This window comes from Trichogramma pretiosum, unplaced genomic scaffold (genome assembly GCF_000599845.2).
Source record: "Trichogramma pretiosum strain Unisexual culture from Peru unplaced genomic scaffold, Tpre_2.0 scaffold97, whole genome shotgun sequence".
Lineage (NCBI taxonomy): Eukaryota > Metazoa > Arthropoda > Insecta > Hymenoptera > Trichogrammatidae > Trichogramma > Trichogramma pretiosum.
In genome coordinates this window covers 314,087-325,523 of record NW_019640794.1, presented here as the reverse complement: position 1 = coordinate 325,523, position 11,437 = coordinate 314,087, and the positions used below count along the sequence as shown (strand labels likewise).

The following is an 11,437-nucleotide window of genomic DNA, read 5'->3' as shown; positions in this document are numbered from 1 at the left end:
AAAATTTTAAGCCAATCGGAACAAAATTAACCAAGATATTGCCATTTTAACGCACGTGCAATAAGGAAGAAGGACTGGACCTCAAAATCTTTAAACGCGTTTCCTGAACAATAGCATTTTCAAAGACGGTGTACATCATATCTCAAAAACTTATTGACCGATCTTTTTGAAATTTTACACCGTTATTTATTAACTATTTTACTAGGTAGTGACGTTGAGATATTTTCATTTTTGGGAAAATTTTCATTTTTTTCAACAATTTTCCGAAAAAAAAGTGCACTTTTTCGATTTTTTCCCATTTTTTCAACTTCAAAATCACGCCAAATTTTCAAAAATGAAAATATTTTAAAAAACTCGACGTCAGTACCTTCAGAATCCTCTAAACTAATAAAAAAATGTCATTAGGCTTGTTTCTGATGATTCTGCGCGGAGTTATCGTGTACACCGCATTTTTCGACGTGTTTTCTTCAAACCGATGCCCCAGGCTCATTTTTCAATACTTTTCAACAAAAATTTAGCTGAGTACTCTTGAAGTGATGCTTTTTAGTGTACAAATCGATATTACTACATTTTCATTACTAGATTTCAAAAAATTAATCTCAAAAATGAGCAAAAATAACTAAAAATTAACTATACCCCCCCCTTAAAACTAGCTCAGGGATAATTTTTATAATTCTCTTCGGCGGTATACCTAAAGATAAAGAGTGCAAATAAAAAAAATTTTTGTTTTAGGCTCGGGGACTTGGAAAAAAAAGAATGGAAAATTTTGAATTTAACAATGGTAAAAAAGAAAGTTTCTTCAATCTGGCTGAGCTATGCTTTTTTTCTGTTTTTTTTTCTTCTGCAAATTGGGAATTGGTGCGACACGCCGCCTTTACGCGCACAACGTCGTCTAGCGAGTAATCTCGAGGCTCTTGTGCTACAGTAGTTATAGCGCCTCGCTACCGGAAATCTCTCAGAGATTTGCGATATTCATGCCTGACTGAAAAACAAAAGAACTTTTTTTTCTCAACTGGCTTGACACAGCTCGACGCTGTTTTAGTTTTTCATGCCGCTCCTATAACCTACGTTTTCTCTTGACCCTCTCGGCAATTCATTCTTCCTAACGTTAATTTATTATTATTTTTTTGATGTGTCGATTGTTAGATTTATTATATTAATTTGCAAAAAATTTCACGCCTCTGCGCCTCTTTTTTTATTGTATACAACGGACACAAGCACTGCGTGAATTTTTGATCTCGACAAATTTTAATTACACTGCCGCATGCGGAGGAGTTCAAGACTCTCGTATTTTACTTGTATACATGCTTGTAACACGCACACACACACTTGCGCGCGCAGTCATGCTCATATGTGTCACAGGAGAAATATGTTGTAGATATTTTAAAGAGTAGCCAGTTGCGCAGTAATAATTCACGCATTATTTACATGATTAGTTAAATTTCTCATAGTGTTAATAAGTACTGTAAGTGGGAAACTTTTTTTATACAATTTTTATTTCCATTGAATTTAGGTTGCATACAATTTTTGTGCTTCTAATGATAAATGAAAATTAAAAAATCTGTTAACATTTTTTACGAATTTTATATATACCTATAGGTTCATTTTCTGGCTTTTTGAATTTTAAACTGCGCTTTAAATTAAGTTATGCTTTCAAATTTGAAAATGCGCAACAATCTCACATTTTATGGAACACTAAATATATGAAATATTAATAGCTGACGTTAAAACAGACTTGAAAATCAGTGAAAATTAACAAATTTTTCGAAGTAATCTCTCGTAATCTCTAGTAGAAAATTTATAAAAGTTAATTTCACAATTGATCTACTCAAAAACCAATTGAATAGTTCCAAATTGTAAACGCTAGAAATATAAACATTACCGGTACTGGTTGGCAAATGCATACGATCGAAACAATCGTATATTATATAAATTTTTGTTATATTTTGTTGTGTATTCTTTACATATTAACAAGTTTTTAAAAATTTTTTTCATTTCTAAGAAAATATCGAATGAGTCCAATGAAAAAATTTGCCGATTTAGTGACGTGTCATTTGGACTCATTACATTTATACACATTTACGTTTATGCATAAAGCGTTGTAAAAATTTTGTACAAAATCAAAAGTGCATTTATTATATTATTGTAACTCGTAAAGTGAAAATTAGATTTAATTTTAGTTTCCTACACAAGTGGCCGAATTACACTTTAATTATCACATCGATTGTACAATAATCGCAGAGACGAATCAGATTTTTCCATGTACAGTCAAAAAAATCAGATAAAACGAATCTCGAATGAATCGCATCTGGACCACAGAAAAGTTGGGTGCGTTCGCTTGAAAATTTCAAGATCAAGAAAACCACGTTTTGACTTATATCATCATTTTTGCTTTGCCACTTGCAGATTTACAAACGCTATCTAGTGGCTTCAAGTACTATTATCCATTGAAAGTAGGATTACATTCTTTTGAATCAACTGTCATTTTCAGGTCATTTAAAATGCGTTAAATAATCGTAACATAAATGTAATAGAAAAAAATTAATTGTAATGTATTAAATTAATAGTAATATATTAAAAAACTTTTAAATGGACATTTTGTAGTTATCAGGCCAACATTAATGCTCAACATTTCTACCAGGGGTAAGATGTTCCAAAATTATAAAATAAAATTGGCAAATTTTTTGTTTTATAATCAAAACACTTGATTATATATCTAAATATTTAATTTTTTAGTGACCCATCAAATTAAGCAGTCAATTTCTCCAACAGCGGTAATAAAGGAAATAATTTACCGTCGCTTGCATTAAGAGTATGACATTATGACGTTAAAAGCTGACAAGGCGGCTTTAGCACTTCACAATAATGCCTTACACTCGCAGCAATCGAAGTGGTTACTGTAAATTTCATAAGAAAAGCTCGTAAATGTCGTCGAAGAAACAAGATGCAAGGTGTATCTATGTGGGTGTGCAAGTGCACACTCGTTGAGAGAGACTGCTAAGTTTTTAGTCCTTAGCCAGGAGAGCACCGAAGAGACTTTTAAGATTATCCGCGCTGCTGCGGCGAGAATATAACACGAGAACCGCAGCGCATCTTTCCATGCACACACAAAAGCTCGAGAGAGCGGCTATACAGCGACAGTACATGACAAAGTTTGGCCCGAACTCGCACACACGTACACACAACAGTCGCGTAACAGAAAGCTTTCGTGGACGCGGGGTAAGGAGGGTATGGAAGGCGAGCGCACTAGCTTATATTATGCGCGCGCGCGAGCGCCGCAGCCGAGGCAGTAAAGTAAGATTTCCAGGCGTGCAGGGGCGGCGATGGCACCCGCATTGCGTGGACGCGCTGATACCAAAGTTTTCGTGTACAACGCGGCAAAAGCTCGAGCTTTCTAGGCTGCTGCTCACCTTTTGTATACAAGTGCCGCGTGCGCGATAAGCGAAGATGCATCCAAGAAAATTACGGTCCAGACTCTCTCGCGAGAGTTAAGGCTTTCTCTCCGCAAGTATATGCGAGAGCTTCGACGATATATAGTCCGAAGGACTGTTCAGACAATTCGAGGAAATTCGATAACCGCCGTGGAGAGAGAAACATTTTTACGCTCGCATAAGATATAGACGGCTCTCCTCGCTTGTGTGTCTGTAGGTGAACCAGTGTGGTGGTAGTAACCCAGTCACCGACATATTGAACACGGCAGCCGCCGCGTACAGCACATTAAGCCTATACGTGCTATATACATATCCGTTGGCCTATGCCGAGCAGCAGCAGCAGCAGCGGATTCGCGTTGAACAGCCGCCGCGCCGATAGTCGGGCATGCGCAAGCCTTTCCGATGAGAGAGAGCGAGAAGCACGCCGCCGCTGCTTTTTCGCGCATATAGCATGCGAATGCAATACACCGGCGGCTACGACGACGTCGACGGGTATACGGCTATACGGCGAGAGCTCACGGTATCAGTCGGCCAAGCGCCACTATGCACTCCTCACAGCTGCTGTATGCACGCCACCTCGTCGACTGCATCGCGCGCAAAAGCAGTACTCACGTGTCCGACGTTGCGTGAATATCATACGTATGTTTCACGGTTTTTCGACTGCCTCTTTTTTTGGGGATCGAGCGCGTTTCGTTTTCCGAATGACGCGAATGACGAGTATATAATAATTCAGCCTCGAATGCGCGACACGTGGTGGTTGTTGTTGTTCGTTTGACTGATTCGACGTCGCGGCTCTTTGACACGCGTTGACAGTTTTAAAGCCAGCATGGATTTTTATCGCGCGAAAGTAAGAAAAGAGACGAACACGGCGCTACACGCGAGTAATGTATAACGGTGCAGTAGTGCAGCTTACATTAAACAAGCCTATACATCGTGACAAAGTGACTCTTGTTGTTGTGTGACTTTACACGTCCGTGTATGTGTGTTATATATTAATGTCAATGTGTATATGTGTGTGTGTTGGTGCGAGCGCGTGTACACGTCTAGAAGCACAAAGTACAGAGGCTGATTAATAGTAGCGCTGTACATATATAGCGCGTCGATTTTTCTTTCTCTCTCTCTTTCTCTCTTTGCCTCTTGCTTCTTCGCTCAAGCGACTCCGAGCCTGCTTTTTTTTCTTCTTGCTTTTTCCGTGTCGAGTGTGCGTGTACATGCGGTGTAGTGCACTAAACAAACGAGCTGCTTCGTATACATACACCTGCCTCGCTCTAAGCAAGAGAATTCACAATGCATTGAAGTAGCGAAGAAAATATCGAATTAATCGAAAAGGTAAGAATTCACCGTTCCCAATTGTTTTTCTTTAGCGAGAGAGAAAAAATAAACGAGGCAAAAAAGCCCCGAGCTTGCAACGACGATATACACAACAGACCCATCAAAGAGTATTCGACATTGGATATTCAATTTCATTCGTAGAGCTTCGTAAGAGAAGCATTTATATCGAGAGATTTTTCAGGGCTTTTGCCTACAGATAAGAATCTGAGGGCGTTCAGCGGCGGTACGGAAATGGAATTTTTTATTCAATAAATGTATACATTTGTAACTGTCAATTACTGCGCCCGTTCGAGTGAGGCAAGAGACCCGATAAGCATCGGGAAACTTTTACACATAATAATCATGATACTTCAGATATGAAATCGCATATGTGCTATGTCAATAATAGGTGTGTGTAGCTATTTGCGAGGTAAATTTAGTTCGTATACACACTGCGATGTGTTCAAAAGTGCATTGTATCTTTGTGGTTTGATCATGATGGTCATATCGACCATTCACATTTACCGAATATTATATTTATTATGACTGTGTCAAGAGCAGAATTTATAATTTATTATTCAGACTGCATTTGACACGTAGATAATGCCAAAAGAGGGAACGATGAGAACCCAGAAAACGATGTGTCGCGCGGCAAGGCAGACATTATCTCGTGGGGGGCACGACTTTTGTGATTTTATTGCTAGCCGCGCAATTAAAAAGTTTTTAATTATAAAAGGATATGTAAAACACGGAATAACATTGAATAAATATACGCGAGAAAAAGAGAGAAAAATTTTACAATTGAAATTGGGTTTAATGAATTATTTATAAACACTTCATCGGAAGAACGCGCAAGTTAATGAATAACATTAATATATTTAAAAAAAATTACCATTTACATAACTGGGTTGTTGAAGAATAATTAATTATGCAAAAGTGAGATTTAAGTTTTAATCTTATTATTCGTGGCTCAGCAATGAGTCCCGTACGCGAGCTTAGTAGTGCAGTAGTAGTAGTATACGATTATAGTCAGACATTTGATTCTCGCTCATTAAATAATTCGTAGAATGATTATCAGAAGAAAAACGAATATGCACGAACGCACACACACGCGCACGTATCCGCACACGTATTGACGTAAAATTACGTTAAGCTCGCAGCATACATTCATACAAGAACGAACATGAATCGTGCGTGTAAGTTTCGCAAGCGAGCGAAAGAGAGCGTCGAGTTATAGAGAGAGAAAGCTCATCTGATCGCTTTGAAGATTATCGAGTTTGTCTCGAATGCACTTGCGAACGAAGACTTCTCTCTCTCGTCTTAGATGCTTTCCCGGCGCGAGTTCGAGGGAACGGCGGCGGGGATCCTTTCCTGGATAGCAGCGCAACTTAACGTTATATACGCGTGCACACGGTTGAGCGTCCTATTTTCAACTGCGCGTGCACCGTTAAACCCTCGCTCGCTAGCGAACAGAACGAATCGAATTAAGGAACAATTATTTCATCCATAAGAAATACTCCGCGCGTCTTTCGATCTCGGTTTATCTATAAGCCTCCATGAAAATAAAAAGAATCTGTTGGCGGATTTATCTTTAATTCGTTAGCTTCCTTGCGTGCTTTTTTTCCTTTTCTTTCTCCCATTATCGGTTTACTTATGATTTTTATATATAAAACTTCACATATAGTACACTTCTACACCTCCGCTGGAGGTTCTTGTTCGCTGCGATCGGAGCAATATCGCTAAACTAAAAATACAAAGCTCGGCGCCTGGCTATGCATGATTGGAAATACCTCGGCGTAATTCATAGAAATCTAATTAACATACATATACGTATATAAAGTTATATATTGCTATTATTATTATTACGAGAACGGCCGTGTGCTCGGAGGCGCGTTTTCACGGCTTGCGCGCTCGCCGCTTTCTCTCTCTCTCTCTCATACACATAAATCACAAACTCAGCCGCAAATAGCTCTGGTATAAGCCGTCTGAACAGCCTGCTGGCGTATCCCTTTCTCCTGCCACCGACACACACATACAGCAGCACACAGACACACATTCATGCCCGTATATAGACTTTCTACCCTCCTGCTGTTGGCCTCGTTGCTGCTGCAGGTCTGAGCCTTTATACTTTTTATCACTAGAGAGAACCTTCTTCTTCCTTTTCTTTATTTTCAACCTGCTCTTTCTCAGCCTTTAATCGATCGGCCAAGCTGGGTCTCTAGGCTGAAAATTCGTTGGGCCGCGCCTCGACGTTTTTCTCCTCGAGAAAATTGCCTCCTCTTGCCCGAGCGCCGTGATAAACCTCATTGAGCGAGATTATTTACGAGCTCATCGCGAAGCTCAATGGCTATTATACAATATACATTTTCAATCTTAGAATTTTACTCGGCACTGGGTCAACGTCATATCGCCTGTGCAGCCAGCGGAAAACTATACCAGCTGTGCGCGCGCGAATACACGGCTCAGGTGCGGACGTCGGTAGCACGGAAAAACCTCGAGGAAGCAAATAAAAGAAAAGTAAAAAAAGAAAAAAATATTGAAACGAGACTGCGCCGGACGACCGGTAAACTAATATACATTTTCTCGATAAAAGCACTTTAGCGGTAACGCACGCAACATGCATAGAGAATAGAGCGCGGAGGAGAGAAGTGCGAGAGACGTAGTAGAGAGGGCAGGAGGACGAGGGTGAGCGAACGACGCGCGTCTGCAGCTCTCCGGACTTTCCTCTACTACTCTACGTGTCTGTGCGCTGCTCTGCGGTCTTGCGATGATTCGATAAACAACATCCCTAAAGGATGTTCCGCTGCACTGGTCGCTACACACCTTCGGTATAGTACAAGACCGTAGCCGCACAGACGCGTGAATGTAGTGTGCAGTACGTGTGTGCGCTCGCCGGTGTCTCGTTGCTTCGTATTCCAAGGGTCAATCCACTTTCGTGCGTGGACTTTTAAACTAATTCTCTCGGATAATTATTGGACTTTGCGTTGGGGCGCAAATCTGGCTAAATAATTCATTGTACATTAGCGCGAAATCCTTGAAATATAATGGGCGTCACTCGTTGAGGACACATAAAAGTGACTCGAAGCCATATGTAAATATACGTTCGCCCCGTTCGTTTGTCAGAGCTTTTGAGTCTCTCTTTCTGTTCGACAACCATATTGGTCGACATTTCATTCTGTTAGTTTCAAACTCGGTTCGATTCACCGATCATCGCTAGAGAGTAAAAAAAAAAGAAAAAAAATAGAAGAGAATCACAACGCTCGTTATTATTGAAATGCTGTGATGGTGCAGACGAAGGATCGAGTCGCGCAGCGACGTTAATCTTGACGTCGCTTGAATGAGTCGCGACGTATACGCGCGCGTTCAGGCCAAAAGCTCGCTCCCTTCTTTCGGACCGAACGAAAAATCTCTTGCACGTAACAAATAAAAGCCACGCGTTCTCTCTCCTACTTTCTTTCTTTTTTTTCATACGACATCATATTCTATTCGAGTCGTATAAATATAACTGCGTTTTCAGCACTTTGCCAGTGGTGTTGAAAAAAGCTTTTCGCTTTGCACGGGGATCCATCCGTGCCAATGAAACGCTAGCTGGTTACGGCGCGCTGCGAAATAAAATGGAAATGTACGGTTAGAGGGTAATATTTGCGACCTTTTCTCGTGCGTGTGTTTTTTTATATTCTTTACGCGCGGTACCTCATTACGTTTGTAATTTTACCGTAAGTAAGCTCGTAAGATACGAGAAAATGTCAATACACTTGCCAAACTCGAAGAATGAACCACTTCGTTCATTGCCTGAAAATTAAACACAACTTTTTCCCTCTTAATTTTACCCATTGAACAAACGAGAAGAATATATATAACTTTGATTAACTAAATAATCATTTCACTTTAGTAGAAACGAAAAAAAGTGAGAAAGAGGGAAATGTAATGTTCTAAGTTTCCATTGGGCTGCGCAGCTCTTGTACCATCGATATTCGCGGAAGCGAAGCGCAGCCAGACGAACCGAGTTTTATCAAGTTAGAGTACGAAGAGTAAAAAAAAGACCCCCGAAGTAACTGCCTATAGATGTATTTAAAGTCTTTATATGATCAAGCGTGTATCTGGTTCTACGTTAATTAAGCGCCAATGAACGCGACACAAATCTTTAGAAAATTCAATTAGATACAAGTGCGAAAATGAGCTTTTCAATCGGATTACGGCAGCCTAGTGCCATAAACCCGACCCCTCGCCGCTTTCCTTTTCTGCACGAGAGGAAGGGGGATAAGAGAAAGAAGAAAGTAGGACCTCTCTACAAGTTATTCAGATTTCATTGGCTCGTACACTTTTTTGCCACTCGGCTCGAAGAAGAGCTCGGAGTCGAGTTGGAGAAAGATTTTGCCGCTGCTGCTGCAGCCGTCGTCGTTTTGATCTCGTTCCCTCGAATTTATGCATAAAGAGATGCATACGTGGGGAAGCTCTAGCTGTCGTATCGTAGCTGCTGGTGCTCACGATGACACTGTGCTATATCCATATAGAAAATTGAGATAGAACTGTAAAAAAGTCGAGTGGTTGCGAGGCCGTATATATAATGCGCGATGCTACATATAGATGCGCGTGCGGGAGGTATATCAGTGACTCCCAGGCGTCCAGCTGCGTCGCACCGGCAAAGCTAATGGGATTGTCCGACGCGTGTATAGTATGTACAGTATCTCGCTTCGGCTTCCACGACACTACTCGACGCAAATGACACGTGTACATACCTACAGCAGCAGCGATATTCTTGCGCGAGCTACTACTGGCTGCCTATCGCGATTTCGCGTCTTTTGATACACATGCAGCAATGTGTACTGTGTAGAAGCCGTGGTGGTCGCGACTCGCCTATATGAGCCATCTCGCAGCATGTGTATGTTCGGAGAGAACGAGAAAGAGAAAAGGATCGCCTCCTGTCGTGTGCGTGACGATTATTATCCATATATACCCTTTCATTCAGGCTGTATTCACGCAGGTCAGCCATCGCCACGCAGCTGACAGAGATAATGCACGCGCGGCGATATATGTACGTGTCAGCTCTACGTCTCTCTTCGCGACGCGTCGACTCTATTATTATACAGCATACTGTATATACTACATAGTGTGCGTGACAATAGCGCGCAATACCCTGAGCGGGAATTTTTTATCTCAGCCGCGCGTGTATATGCGTATGACAAAGCTAAGTGAAAAATATTATGCTCGACGATATTTTTTTTCTTCTATAGAGCTTGCGACTGTAGGGTAAATATTATTTTTTACACGTTGACGTCGAATAATCCATTCGCGTGTAGCTGTCTGCGCGCGCGCCCATGTGTGTGTGTGTTTGTGCGTACATCTTTGTAGGGTGACGAAAAAAAAATCATCCCTTGGATTATTCTCCGACGAGCGTGACTCTTTCCGCTTGACACCTGAAAAGCATCTCTGCTATATATAGAGCTATAAGGATAATGGAGCTTATCGGACAGCTGAGAGAATCGTTGATGGAGAATGGAAACAGCTGTGATAATATAACTTATCAATTAATGAAGTGATTTCCAATTTTTAAACTTGGCTCTATGTCTATACATAATAGGTTCGGTCGCGCATAATTTATCGTGTACACGACCCCGCAGTCAAACGTAGGCTTATACATAATTGGAATTTCTAAGATTCGCCCTTGAGCATCCTCTTAAATTTTCGCTTGCCTTTGCAGATTGAGAATCGTGCCGCGCTATACACTAAGCTTTACAAGCTCTGGAATTTTAATGAAACGTTTAATTACCGATCAGCAAAGTCTTTAAATACTGCGTCCTAGCACTCATTGAGAGACAGAGCGAGAGAGAACTTGTCCTTTTCTCGATAAACTTTTATCGACTCCCCGGCACCGAGGAAGAGAAAGGGAAGAAAGAAACGATAAAAATCGGAGCGCAGTGCGCGCTCCACGCGCCAGCTGTGTGACACTTGAATTATAACTTCGACGAAAGGCGAAGAATCGATGCTGCATATAATTTTCGACTTGTTTCGCAGGTGGTTTTCTCTGAAAAAAGATACGCGACGCTGCAGTGGTAGTTTCTTGCGAGGACAAACAGAGCAAAAGTAGAACAAACGATAGCAGCTTTCCACGTGTATGTGCCTAGGTAAAGAAAAAATCCTTGTTACGATATGCAGTCGTGCGCGCGTGTACTTTTTTGTACACGGATCTCGCGCGCGCGTGATGGACGGATTTATTTTGGAACTTGCACTTACGTGCTTGTGTGTGTATTGACTGTGTATGTACTGGTGTAAGTGCACGTACAGAAGTTTGCTGTTTGCGGTACAAGTCAGCGCGCGTGTGTATGTATGCGATGTGCTCGTTATTTTTATTCGGTCGAGAGAAACAAAATAACCTAGAAAGGTAAAAATTCATTCGACTTTACGCGAACGTACATTTCCGTTGGCCCACGCGTTCAACAGTCAAAGGCTTTTTGTTCGTAACTATCGAAGAATCGCGTAGGATCGTGAAACGATTATTGTACAGACGATAATAAAACGGAGGGATCCGCGAGTCGTGTGCGACTCAAGAGCAGCGTATCGAAGAGGCGCCAATCAATCGGCCCTCAAGCTGGTCGTGCATGCTGCGCTCGTATACGGATGCTCCTGCCCAACGTATTATGCCATTCAGAGCGAGAGAGGAAGCTAATTGATTTGATTCGCGCGGTTCACCGCTC

At 41.3% G+C, this 11,437-nt stretch overlaps 1 protein-coding gene across 1 annotated transcript in view; it reads left to right on the top strand.

Moving 5' to 3' along the window:
* Positions 1 to 4,025: 4,025 nt before the first annotated feature.
* Positions 4,026 to 11,437, top strand: part of LOC106650085 — a 44,760-nt gene continuing 37,348 nt past the window's right edge. Inside the window, exon 1 of the mRNA XM_014367873.2 lies at positions 4,026 to 4,760. The gene's annotated coding sequence lies outside the window, so the exon portion shown is untranslated. The remainder of the gene's footprint in view (positions 4,761 to 11,437) is intronic.